This window comes from Protopterus annectens, chromosome 5.part0, assembly GCF_019279795.1.
Source record: "Protopterus annectens isolate FY-2018-M chromosome 5.part0, PAN1.0, whole genome shotgun sequence".
In the NCBI taxonomy this organism is placed as follows: Eukaryota; Metazoa; Chordata; order Ceratodontiformes; family Protopteridae; genus Protopterus; species Protopterus annectens.
Window position 1 is genome coordinate 744234762 of NC_056735.1, and position 12672 is coordinate 744247433.

Sequence of the window (12672 nt, forward strand, 5' to 3'; positions counted from 1 at the left end):
AAATGCACATGTTAGCTAAGTGACTGTTAGTGGAATGTCCTACCATCACTTTCATGCTCTCTTTCCTGTTGTGGAATATACATAGTAGTTTGCAAGTTTTCCCAATACATTTTAGCCTCTGTTTTCTGGGTCTGTTACAAGTATTTTATGTCCTACTAGCTCAAGACACACTTGCTCACTGTCACTTGCTTGAAAAGACAAGTGCTGTAACTTCTAGTGTTCAATCTTAATTAACTATTGTGCAGTAGCACTCATTACTTTATGTGGGGAAATTTCTCACTTCTTTGAGTTGTTGTGACTGGGGAGTTAGTAAATGTAAGTATTGGGAGTGTGAATGGCTTGCCCTTGCAAAAAAAAAAACAAACATTTTCTTGTTATTTTATGTGTAGCTTTTTTACATTTACAGTGTTTTGCAGTTTGTGTTGTAGTGCAGTTGATCATATATGTATTTGGGCTTTTAGGGTAACTTTTTTGCTGCTCTCTTTTTTTGTGATTTGACCTTAACTAAGAAAATCATATATATCTATATACATATATATATATATATATATATATATATATATATATATCTACACACACACACACACACACACACACACACACACACACACACACACACACACACACACACACACACACATATATATATATATATATATATATATAGAGAGAGAGAGAGAGAGAGATAAATCTTTGGATGGCTGCTACATACTTCAGCAAAATACAGGTTGCCTAAAGTTAATCAAGCTAAGCCTCCTCCCCTGCCAAAGTAGTAATGAAATGAGACATGAGTATATGCATTCAGTGTCAGGTGCAATGCTTCCAATGTAACTGTTTAAGGAAAAAGGAATGCCCCTGCAATATTGTTTGTGGGCAGATATCTACACACACCTTTCTTTAAATGCATGCTCACTCAAAGACAACTCCATCACACAGAAAGACGCAATGCAGATATTGTTCACAAAAGTGCTTACATATAGCCTTAGAGTGAGAATAACTAAGCAGGAGGTTTCACCAGTGAGAGCCCTAAATCAAGAGTGCAGGGATTCCCCCTTTGCATTCAAATGTTTCAATACTTAGGTGTGTTGATTCAGTTCATATGACGTCATTTGTTTTGATGTCATTTTATCAAGTGTGTTCTCTCACGTGAACTGCTAACATATTTGTATTGGTCCTGAATTTTTCTAAACTTTCTTGCTAAGCCTTAATCCAGACTCATAACTGTAATTTTTTTGTAACAAATCAAGCCTTTCTTTGATGTTGGTAAGAGAAAATTTTATTATAGATACCTACTTATCAGCCCAATTTGCTATGAGTTTAGGCTGCAGTGTCTTTCACTTCTTCTACTAAAGCAATGGCTTTAATGCCTGTCTAAACAACATGCAGTTTATTGCTCAGCTAAATCCATGTGCATGTTTTGTGTAGTTTAAGCCATCACTGATAGCTTCCCTCCCATTTTCTCTCATTGACAGCTTCCCTCCAATTTTCCCTCATGGAAGCTACCCTCCCATTTCTCTCACTGATAGCTTCCCCCCAATTTCTCTCACTGACAGCTCCCCTCCAATTTCTCTCACTGACAGCTCTCCTCCCATTTTCTCTCACTAACAGCTTCCCCTCCCATTTCCCTCCATTGACAGCTCCCCTCCCATTTCCCCCCATTTCCCCATTGACAGCTCCCCTCTCATTTTTCCCCATTGACAGCTTCCCCTCCAATTTTCTCTCATTGATAGCTTCCTTCATATTTTCTCTCACTGACAGCTCCCCTCCCATTTCCCCCCATTGACAGCTCCCCTCCCATTTCCCCCCATTGACAGCTCCCCTCTCATTTTCCCCATTGACAGCTCCCCTCCCATTTTCTCTCATTGACAGCTCCCCTCCCATTTTCTCTCATCGATAGCTTCCCTCTCATTTTCCCTCACTGCCAGCTCCCCTCACATTTTCTCTCATTGATAGCTTCCTCTCATTTTCCCTCACTGATAGCTCCCCTCGCATTTTCCCTGGCTGGTACTTCTGGTCCTAGACCTTCCAGAAGAACTCTGGCCACTAGTCAAGCTGTTGGGGATAAAACTTCTGTGTGTTTTTGTGGAGAGGAAACAATAATTTGACAACATTAATAGAATGATGCTGATCCAGAGGGAAACAAATTGTAAGAAAATAATACTATTGCTGTTGTGTCTTAATGCAGAGAATGTATTTGATAGAGTCCGATGGGATTTTATAGCTTAGTAAATAGGCTAATATATCCAATATTGATATGGATTGGGAAATGGGGACATTTGCATTCCCTGATAGATAATAGGGTGAATTCAGAGGACCTATGAATAGTCAGAGGCAAGAATTAAGTTGGGAGGATTCCTCTCCAATAAGCTGTGTTTCAACAGGGAAACCAGGCAGGGATGTTCTCTTTCCACTTTGGTATTTGTTCTATATTTAGAGCCACTGGCAAAGAAAATATAACTGGTATGATAATTAAAAAGTTAGGTTTATTTGCAGATTATATTATTTTGTACTTGATAAATCCTGAAAAGCATATTTCATTCCTTTGGGATATTTTGAAAACAGTCAAGTGTTTTAAGGATATAAAATTAATGAAGATAAAACAAAGGCTACAGCTGTAAATAATGTACCCACACATGAAAAAGTATCTAGGTGGGGGAATTAAAAAGGATTATGTTATGGCAGCTAAGGAAATGTGGGAAGAGAGTAAGCAAATGATGAGAGAAACTGGAAGCTCTTGATTATGGATATGGATACAAAGATACAAGAAGTGAAACTGTTTTTAGTCCCTTTAGTTTTATATGCATGTCAGACATATTTTTATCAACTAGAGAGAAGTTGTGGACAATAATAAAGATATGAAGGAACTTATTTATGAGTGGATGAGAAAAAGCATTAAGTGGGATAAGTTCATCCTTCCCATAGAACAAGGCAGGTTAGGATTACTTGATTTGAATAAATTCCTCAGAGCTACACATATAAAGCTGAAATACATAATGCAAGCAAAAGATTATAAATAAAAGTGGAAATGGATGATGATAAAAGGGGAGGGAATTTGAGAAATAAGGAGAGAGTAGGATTTGGGATTCAGACCCGTAAGGAGAATAAAAACAATAATACAGAATATTATATTCATAAAGTTGCAGAAAGTGTTCTATGAACTAAGCCAACACATGACTGGAGAGAGCAGATTTTGTCAATAGAGATTATGTAACTAGGGTATAGAAACTGGGAAAGAGGGTGCCTTAATTTACTGTAGAAAACTGGCAAAGGAACCAATATATTGGGGAAAAAACTAAGTAGTGGGGGTAAACGTAGTACAGTGAGATGAGGCCATACAGAACTTTGGATTGGAGGTTAGAGACTGCCTTCCCTATTAGAGTTTGATATCAGTGTAAAGGCAAAGAGAAACCGATAGGGGAGTGCTAAGTAAAAGACAGCTCTAGTAGGGTTTTTTAGTCAAATCTAGAAAAGAAGCTACTGTTAAAAAGATAGATAATTAGTAAGGCACATGCTGATAACAATAAGAATTGGTCAGAGGAAGTTAGAAAAGTTTGGAAAGAGAGACTGAAAAGGCAGTTTACAAAATAACAATGGGGAACATCTGTGGAGCTAGTATGCAACATGGTACAGAATGTTTAGGATTTTTGCTTAGAAATGTTTGCACAGATATTTCTATACCCTAAGCAATATTTTCCTCAGATAGCAAATGCTGGAGGTGTGATGGAACTGACAGGAAAATTGGGGACATGCTTTGTGGGAGAGAAATGAGTTGGCAGATTTTAAAACTTTTTCGAGGTTTTTGTGAGATTTTAAAACTTCCCATCGGAGTACAATATTAAAAATGTTAGGGGAGGAAATGGCTATAACAAAGTAAATGATTTTTTTGAGCTGGGACAGTTGATCTCAACTGCCTATGCGTAGTAAGGTCTTTTGTTAAGTTTAATGTTACTGACTGCCAAAAAAAGCAATTATTAAAAAATAGAAATCAAAGCAAAACCATCTGAAGTACTGAATACTTTAAAGGAGCTAAAATAATCAGTGATGGGATCTTTAGAAAAGGGAAGAAGCAAATTACATAGAAATAAATGGAAATTGTTGTAACAATGCATGCAAAATATTGTTCAGAATGAGGAGTGATATTTAAGGGAAGACAGGAACTGACAGTTTATGTAATGTTAGAGTGAATAATTGTTAAAAAGAAAGAAAACATGTATGTAATGTAGGATGTATGAATATGGCATGTTGATATCATTCCTTTTCTTTTCTATTAAAGTATGTGTGCCTGTCTCTTAAGGGCAAATTTAATAGAGGTATTGAAAAAAGCTGGTATGTAACATTAAAATCAGCACAAAACACTCACACATGCACACACACACACACACACACACACACACACACACACACACACACACACACACACACACACACACACACACACACACACACACACACACACACACCTACACATATGTGCACACATATTATCAAAGTTCAATGTTTGATACCATTGCCATAGCTGGCTCATCTGGCACCTGTTGCTGGTTCCTAAAGTACTGCTCACCCCTTAACTCTTCAAAAGAATAGTAAAACAAACAAAAAAAGGAGGGGGGCCTTAGGCTAACTGTACAAAGCTAATTGGTGCTTTGGTTTCCTGCAGCAGCCAAACCCATGCCCCACTCAGCTCTCTGACTGAAGAGCAAAAACATTTGTACCAATCAGCTTCTTAAAGATATTACCACCCCCCCTTCAACTGAATGCTGAAGTGTCTTTCTATATTGGTATTCTTGTACAAAGAAAAGCAATCCATACTGCAGGAACTCTTGATTGTCCTCTTCGCCTAACCCTTGCTACACTACCCATTGATAAAACTCAAATTCCCTGCTATTGGGCAGTTTTTGAGTTTGTCAAGTATTAACCCTGGTTCAAAAACAATTGAATCAAGCCATGCATCCATAGCCCTTTTAAAATCTGCAATACTCGCTACATTTTTAACTTCTTCTTTCGGCTGTTCCTGGTTAGGGGTCGCCACAGCTGATCACCTGTCTGCTCATGATTGGCAGTGGAGTTTTACAGTGTCAAGTTGCCAGCCCGGCACCCAACCTTCCACAGTAGGCACATGCACACACACTCATGCCTAGGGCCAATTTAGAGTGTCCAATCCACCTACAGCATGTCTTTGGGAGGAAACCGGAGCACCCGGAGGAAACTCACGCGACTACAGGGAGGACATGCAGACTCCACACAGAAGGCACCCCAGCCGAGGATCAAACCAGAGAACCTCTTGCTCTGAGGTGACAACACTAACCGCTGCACCACCGCGGCCAAATTATTCTGCACAAAGCCCACTTTAAAGTAGAAAAACATGCACACATAATGTGAGTTTGAACTGGGCAAGGCCATGAAGAAACCACAATTTATGGTATGAGCTGAATGGTACAAAAAAACTTATTCCCAACATGGCAGATAATAATTCATAAGTTTAACACTTATATGTTAATATAAGATCACAACGAATCAGCCTATAACCAACAGAAAAGAATGAAAAAATCTTCAGTCTATCCTTATAAAGATGTTATACCTATCCCTGTGATCAGTCTGGTGAATGATTTTTGAACCTGCTCGAGTCTCATGGCTTGGGAGGGACTATAAACACAAATGTCCCCAAAGCATTCCATAACTGGTCTCACTACTTACTTATACAATGGAGGGCAGGACTACAGCCTTTTGACTAACAAAACAACATCTAATATTGCTTAGTATACTATAGGACCTATTTATGACAGTTGATAAATGGTCACTAAATTTAAAACAAGAGCCCACAATTACACCCAAGTTCTTACCTTATTTACCTCAGATAATATTTTATTATATAAGGTATCAAAGTAACCACTGTTATAATTTATATTAAGCTTATAATATTGCATCTTCTAAAATTTAACAGCATGTCAAAGCAATTGGACCATTGAATTAATGTGTCTAAATATTTCTGCTACATCTTCTCATCCAGAAGTTTAGATATAATCCCACCCACAATGATATCATCTGCAAATTTGTTTAGCCGTACTTTATCCTGCTCTGTAAAGCACACAGTGATAATACTGAACTCCCTTGAAAATGATTCTTGTTTCAGAAAAGTAGTCCTTGAGTCTGACCACAAATCCCCCCCCCCCCTTGGCCAATTATCAACCCATCTGATAATATAAAGATTTATTTTTAAGACCGTACATTATATCCAAAATAACTTTATGGGGGCACAGTATCAAATGTTTTTGCAAAGTCAATATACACTATATCTACAGGTAGACCCTTATGAAAGAAAAAATAAATTAAACAGGAACAGCCTGATATGAAGGTATGGCTGGAAAATATCAAGAACTAGGTCAGAATCATGGATTAATATACAACTAAAACACTTGCTTAGGGGGCACGTCAAATAGATAATCATATAATACTCTACCAATGATCAAACCTGGAACTTCAGAATACAATAGCTTCCCGGCAAATATATGGGACAGAGCCAAACATCAATAACTCTGAAATAAGGCTGATATTCAATGGACTAAATTTTCCGCTACCATCATCGAGAAAAAAAATCATCCTATCTGTTACAGCTTCAGAATTCTGCTCAAAACTCATAAAGAATTCCTAATACCATGATTACAAATAATGGGACAAGATCTGAAATCTATTTTATACTCATAAGTATTCACCCTCAAACCTGTATGTTTAGTTACGAAACTCATAGCAAAGGCAATAGCCAATTCTCATGGATCAGTAACAACAATAACAAATACATAAATACATTTCAAACAATGAATGGATCTTTCCTGTAGGTTCCAAAATGCTTAAAAAGGGACTTAACATTTATGATTGGAATTATCTACTATCCTTAATTCTTAAGAGTTCCCAACTCACCCTACCAATCTTTTAAATGACATACATAAATTAATCAATTTAGTACTAGTTATTTATTTATTTTATTTTATTTTACATTTGTTTTCCGGGCAAGTCTGACTGGGTTATTGGCCCATTTTCAGCAGATGCCTGGGGAGAAAAGCACCACACGTATTTCAGAAATACAAAATTTAAAACAATTATAAGAAATACAAAGTTTAAGCAATTATATTAGTGATAAAGACTTGCAAGCATATTTATATAGTCATTTATGTACATGTAAAAGCATGCAAAATCTGAAGGTAATGCTACTCAGTGCTAGAAGTCTAAACCTCAAAATGCACTCTCTCAAGGCACTCCTAAAAATGGAGAACATCGATATCTGTGCAGTAACTGAGACCTGGTTCAAGGCTCCAGAGAGTACCCCTGCAATACCAGGCTACAACTCTTACCACACTTTTCGGCCACCAAACCAGGACCGAAACACTAAAGGTGGAGGAGTGTCAATATTCACCAAGGATATTCACACCACCAGGCTAGTTGCCCAACACAATGCGCCTGAAATTCTCCAGGTGCAAGTAACACTAGGTAAGACTGCAATCCAAATTGTAGCTTGCTACAGATCCCCCACCATACCCCCAAGATTCTTACTACACCTTTCTAAACATACTGGAAAATATTAAGATAGAAGCAAACACCCTAATACTGGGTGATTTTAACTACCCTGCCATTAACTGGAAAAACTACTCATGTACCAACACCTTTGCCCAACGGTTCTTGGAATTCATAAATTCCAATGCCCTGGATCAACTAATCCATACTCCCACCAGGGGCTCCAATATCCTAGACCTGGTCATTACCAACATGGGAAATCGATGCTCCACATCTATGGTCACCCCCTCGTTAGTCAGGTCTGACCATAAGCTAATCACCCTTAACATCCACATCCCACCCCACCCCCCAATAAGGAAACCTCCATAAAACACTTCTCCAAAGCCAACTTCATGCTACTCAAGTCAGAAGTGACAAACTTCATGACACCCATGCAGATGGGAACTGAAAGTTCAACTGCTGAATCCTACACTAAGGCACTGTACGAGCACATCCACTCATGCATGAATCATGCCATCCCAAATAGAACCAAGATGCTCTCATCCAAATAAAGGAAGCTAATCTGGTGGTCCCCTGCCATAAACAAACCTTACAACAAAAGGAAGAAACTGTTGCAGAAAAGAGGAAAATCCCAGGATGCAAAAAAACTCCCTTACCAGCCTCAGTAAGAAACTGAGATCCCTCATAAAATCCTCCAAAGCTAGTTACGAAAATAAAATGGCCAAATATTCCAAAGACAATCACAAGGCATTCTATAACTATGTCAAGAATCTAAATGGCAATGCTCAGATCTGCTCTGAGTTAAAACAGAATGGCATTAAATATACTGATCTCAAGGATATTGCCAATCCTGGCAGATCAATTCAGTGCCAACTTCACCCACCTCTCACCCCCTAAATGGCCCATCTCAATACCGGAAGATTGCCAAATTCCAGTAATAACAGCCACACAGGTAGAAAACGCACTCTCCAAAGCTAAGAATACAGCATCCATGGGACCAGATGACATCCCAGGCTGTGTACTACATGAACTACAATATGAACTGGCACCTCACCTAAGTGTCATGTTTAATCATAGCCTCACCTCAGGTTTCGTGCCCACTGAGTGGCGCAGAGCTACAGTTATCCCACTTCACCTTGGATCCCGGAAACTATGGTCCCATCAGACTGACAAGCCTTATCTGCAAGGCCATGGAGCGTATTATCATGGAACTTATAAACAAAGACATTGGCAACCTTCAAACACTGGACCCCACCCAGTTTGGGTTCGTGAAGGGCCGATCTTGTCTCCTGAACCTGATTGACTTCTTCGAATCAGTCTCCAGAGCCATGGAAAAGGGTAAGGTGGTCCACACAGCCTATCTAGACCTTGTCAAGGCCTTTGACACCATCCCCCAATCTGGAATCATAGATAAACTTACTAAGCTGGGCGTTAATCCCTACGTCACCCAATGGGTTGCTAACTGGCTTACTGACAGAACCCATACTGTAAAAGTAGCTGACTCCAAATCCAGCTCCAGACAAGTGACAAGTGGAGTACCTCAGGGTTCAGTCCTGGGACCACTCTTGTTTGGCATCTACTTCTCTGAAGTACAGGCCAACACTAAGGGACTCTGGCTAACAAAGTTTGCAGATGACTGCAAACTGGGAGCCATTATTGAATCCTCAAATGATGTGGATATTCTACAAAAGGGCCTTACAGAAACAGATGCTTGGTGCCAGAGCCATGGGCTCAAGCTCAATGCCAAGAAATGTATATCTATCACCTGTGGGAAAAAACATGTATCCGTGAATTATCATATAGGTGGCAGTACACTAAACACCGAAAGTGTGATAAGAGACTTAGGGACACAGGCGGACAGTGGTCTCACCTTCGATAACCGCATTGCCACAACAGTCAGGAAATCCTTCTATGTGGCGCACCTCATCACTAAGGGCTTTTTTTTTTTGAGGCATAGTATTCCAATATTGTAATATTTTTTTGTAGTATAGGGAGTCGCCATGGCTATTATTGGGTTTAGTAACCTTCAGTAGCAGTTTTCATAGGTTCATAGGTTCATAGGTAGGTACTAGGCAATCTCCCCGAGGGCATTTATAAGCCTAGCCAGAGTGTGTCAGCTTTTGCCTCCCCATTGATTAATTAACTGATTCTCTGTCAAACAGAGACAATGAAGTGATCCCAGGGGTTTATTTTCTGTTACCCATCCACTCATCAAGGTTTCTCTTGAAGAGTGTTAGTGAGGGGCTCTGCCTAATGTAGTTTGGAATTTTGTTCCAAAGCATGGGGAGTCTCTATGACAGGAATCTATCCCTCCAGCATGTTCTATTTATTATTGTGGTGAGATTTAGCTCACTAGAGTGCATGTCTCGCAGTGACTTGGATTTCTTTTAGTGGAGCATGTCCATCAATTCTGAGTTGGACATGGCTTTGTAAGTCAGGCAGAGATCACCTCTGAGTAAGCGATATGCCACTGAGTACAGCCGGAGTTTTTTCAGTCAGGCTGCATAGGACATATGTTTGAGGCCAGTAATCTTCTTGGTGAGGTAGTTTTGTGGTCTTTCCAGCTGTTGGAAGTGTCTTGTGAGGTACATCCCAAATGGGGCATTGTACTCTATGATGGTTCTGATGAGTGACGGGTAGAGGGGCACTATAACCTCTTTATTTCTAGATGCAAACCCTTTAGTAATTAGATGGGCCACATATAAGGATTTCCTAACTACTTTGACAATATGATTGTCAAAGGAGAGATTACTATCTACCTGGTTCCCCAGATCTCTTATTACCTCTTCTGTATTAAGGGGGCTGCCACCTATGTGGTAATTCGTGTGTGTTTTGGTTTTCCCAAATGGGATGACTATGCATTTTTTGGCATTTAGCTTGAGGCCATGACTTTGATACCAGGTGTCCATCACAGTAATGCCCTTTTGGAGGATGTCCGTGTCAGCCAGAGTCAATTATGGCTCCCAGTTTGCAGTCATCGGTGAACTTGGTTAGCCATAGCCCTCCTGTGTTTTCCTGTACTTCTGAGAAGTATATGCTGAACAGTAGGGGTCCCAGGACCGAGCCTTGTGGGACACCACTTGGGACTGGTTTAGAGTTGGACCTGGAGCCCGCTATTCTTACTGTGTGAGTTCTGTCTGTAAGCCAGTTGACAACCCATCTTGTGACGTAGGGGTTTATGTTCAGGCTGGTGAGTTTTTCTGTAATACCCAAGTGGGGAATGGTGTCAAAAGCCTTGGCGAGGTCAAGGTAGGCTGTGTGAACCACCTTTCCTTCATCTATGGCCTTGGTGACTGTCTCGAAGAAGTCAACTAGGTTTAGTAGGCATGATCTGCCCTTAACAAAGCCAAACTGGGTCGGGTCAAGTGTTTGGAGGTTGCCAGTGTATTTGTCAATGAGTTTCATGATAATGCACTCCATAGCCTTGAAGACCAGGCTAGTCAGGCTGATGGGACGATAGTTACCAGGGTCAGTTGTGGCCCCTCCTTTGTGGAGAGGAATAACCGTTGCTGTACGCCATTCTATGGGCATATAGCCTGTAGAGAGGCTGAGGTTGAACAGCGTGTTTAGGTGGGGGGTTAGTTTGTTCTGTAGTTCATGCAAGACACAGCCTGGGACACCATCTGGCACCATTGACACTGTGTTTTTGGCTTTTGAAAGCCAAACAATTGGAACAGTTTAAGTTGAGACTTTTGGGACAGTTGTCTGGGTTGTGCAGGATGGGGTGTGCTAGGCCTAGCTGGTTAAGGTCAGTAGATTACAAATTTCCAACCATTTATGCTGGTGTACTGTGATCTGGATGGATGGTTAGCAGCAAATCTGGCTATTTTATTATAGCATGACTCCAGTCTATTTAAGTCTGCTTTTCTTAGTTTTGTAAATACTGGTGAGATATACAAGAGTATGGAGAGTAAATGTGTTCTGGAGATTGTTTATCTGGTGGTGTCAGTTAGGAAGGGCTTGATTCTATATAGTGAGCCTAATTTAAAGTAGACTTTTTTGATTATTAGTGATAGGTGTTTGTCAAATTTAAGGTCGTTGTCTATCATGACATTCTTATGTAATCTTTTAAGTTTCTGCTACTCTGCATACAAAACCTTATATTTACTCAACTCTCTTTTTAAACCAAAACATATAACTTATTCTACGTTTTTAACATTCTCCTATTACTTCTGTCAACAATATACATGTATGCAGCTTATGTATTTTAACTACCAAAATTCTCTATAGCTAATTTTATTGAAATGTATCTGTATTGCTATTTTTATTGCATTGTATATCTTTGGAGCTTTTCTCCCTGGGCCTCTGCTGAAAAGGCCAATAACTCAGCCAGACACTCCCGGATAGCAAATGTAAAATAAAAATAAATAAATAAATGACACCAAGGAGCTTAGTGTCATTTACTGACTATTAATGTATTGCTTGATGAGTAGATTGTAAAGTGGGGATAGTGGTCTGTTTTTTGGTTACAGGTAAAGAGCATGAGCTTTGTTTTGTTGGGGTTGAGAATAAGTTGACAGTCTGAAAGGTATTGTTCGATATCTAGGATGGATTGTTTTTTTTTTTTTTTTTTTTTTTATGCAGGAGTTCAGGAAGAGTGGGAGCTGCTCATATGAGGGAGAAATCATCAGCATGTTGGATTATGGTTGCATGCTGAGTGGCTGTACAGAGTTTGTTTGTAAAAATGGAGAAAATGAGTGGCCCAAGGAAATTAACCTTAAGGTATGCCCACAGAGACAGGTAGTAGAGTTGAAAATTAATTTTGTCACATGACTGACTGTGATAGATAACTGGCAAACCAGGAAAGGGCAGACTGGATAAGGTTTAATGCAGCAAGCTCATTAATAAGGTTTTGGTGTGAAATTGTATCAAAGGCCATTGACATATCAAGAAAGATGGATGAGACAAGTAGGCTATTGTTTCTATGCTGGTTGATTGTGTTAATAAAACTAACTAGAGCTGTTGTATTATGCTTTGGTCACAAAACATCTTGGGATGTGGACAAAAGGTTGTTTTTTAGGAGACTGGCAAGTAGTTGTTTATATACGCATTTTTCAATTATTTTTGATATGGGTGAGAGAATAGCGATTGGCCTGTAATTAGTGAACTAATTTGAGGTGCTGCCTTTGTGGAGAGGCAGTATGTAGAAAACTTTCCAAAGTTTAA

At 39.5% G+C, this 12672-nt stretch overlaps 1 protein-coding gene across 1 annotated transcript in view; it reads left to right on the plus strand.

Annotated features, from left to right (window-relative positions):
- LOC122802796 (matrix metalloproteinase-20-like) overlaps positions 1-12672 on the plus strand; it is a 407448-nt gene that overhangs the window by 99059 nt on the left and 295717 nt on the right. The window lies entirely within an intron of this gene.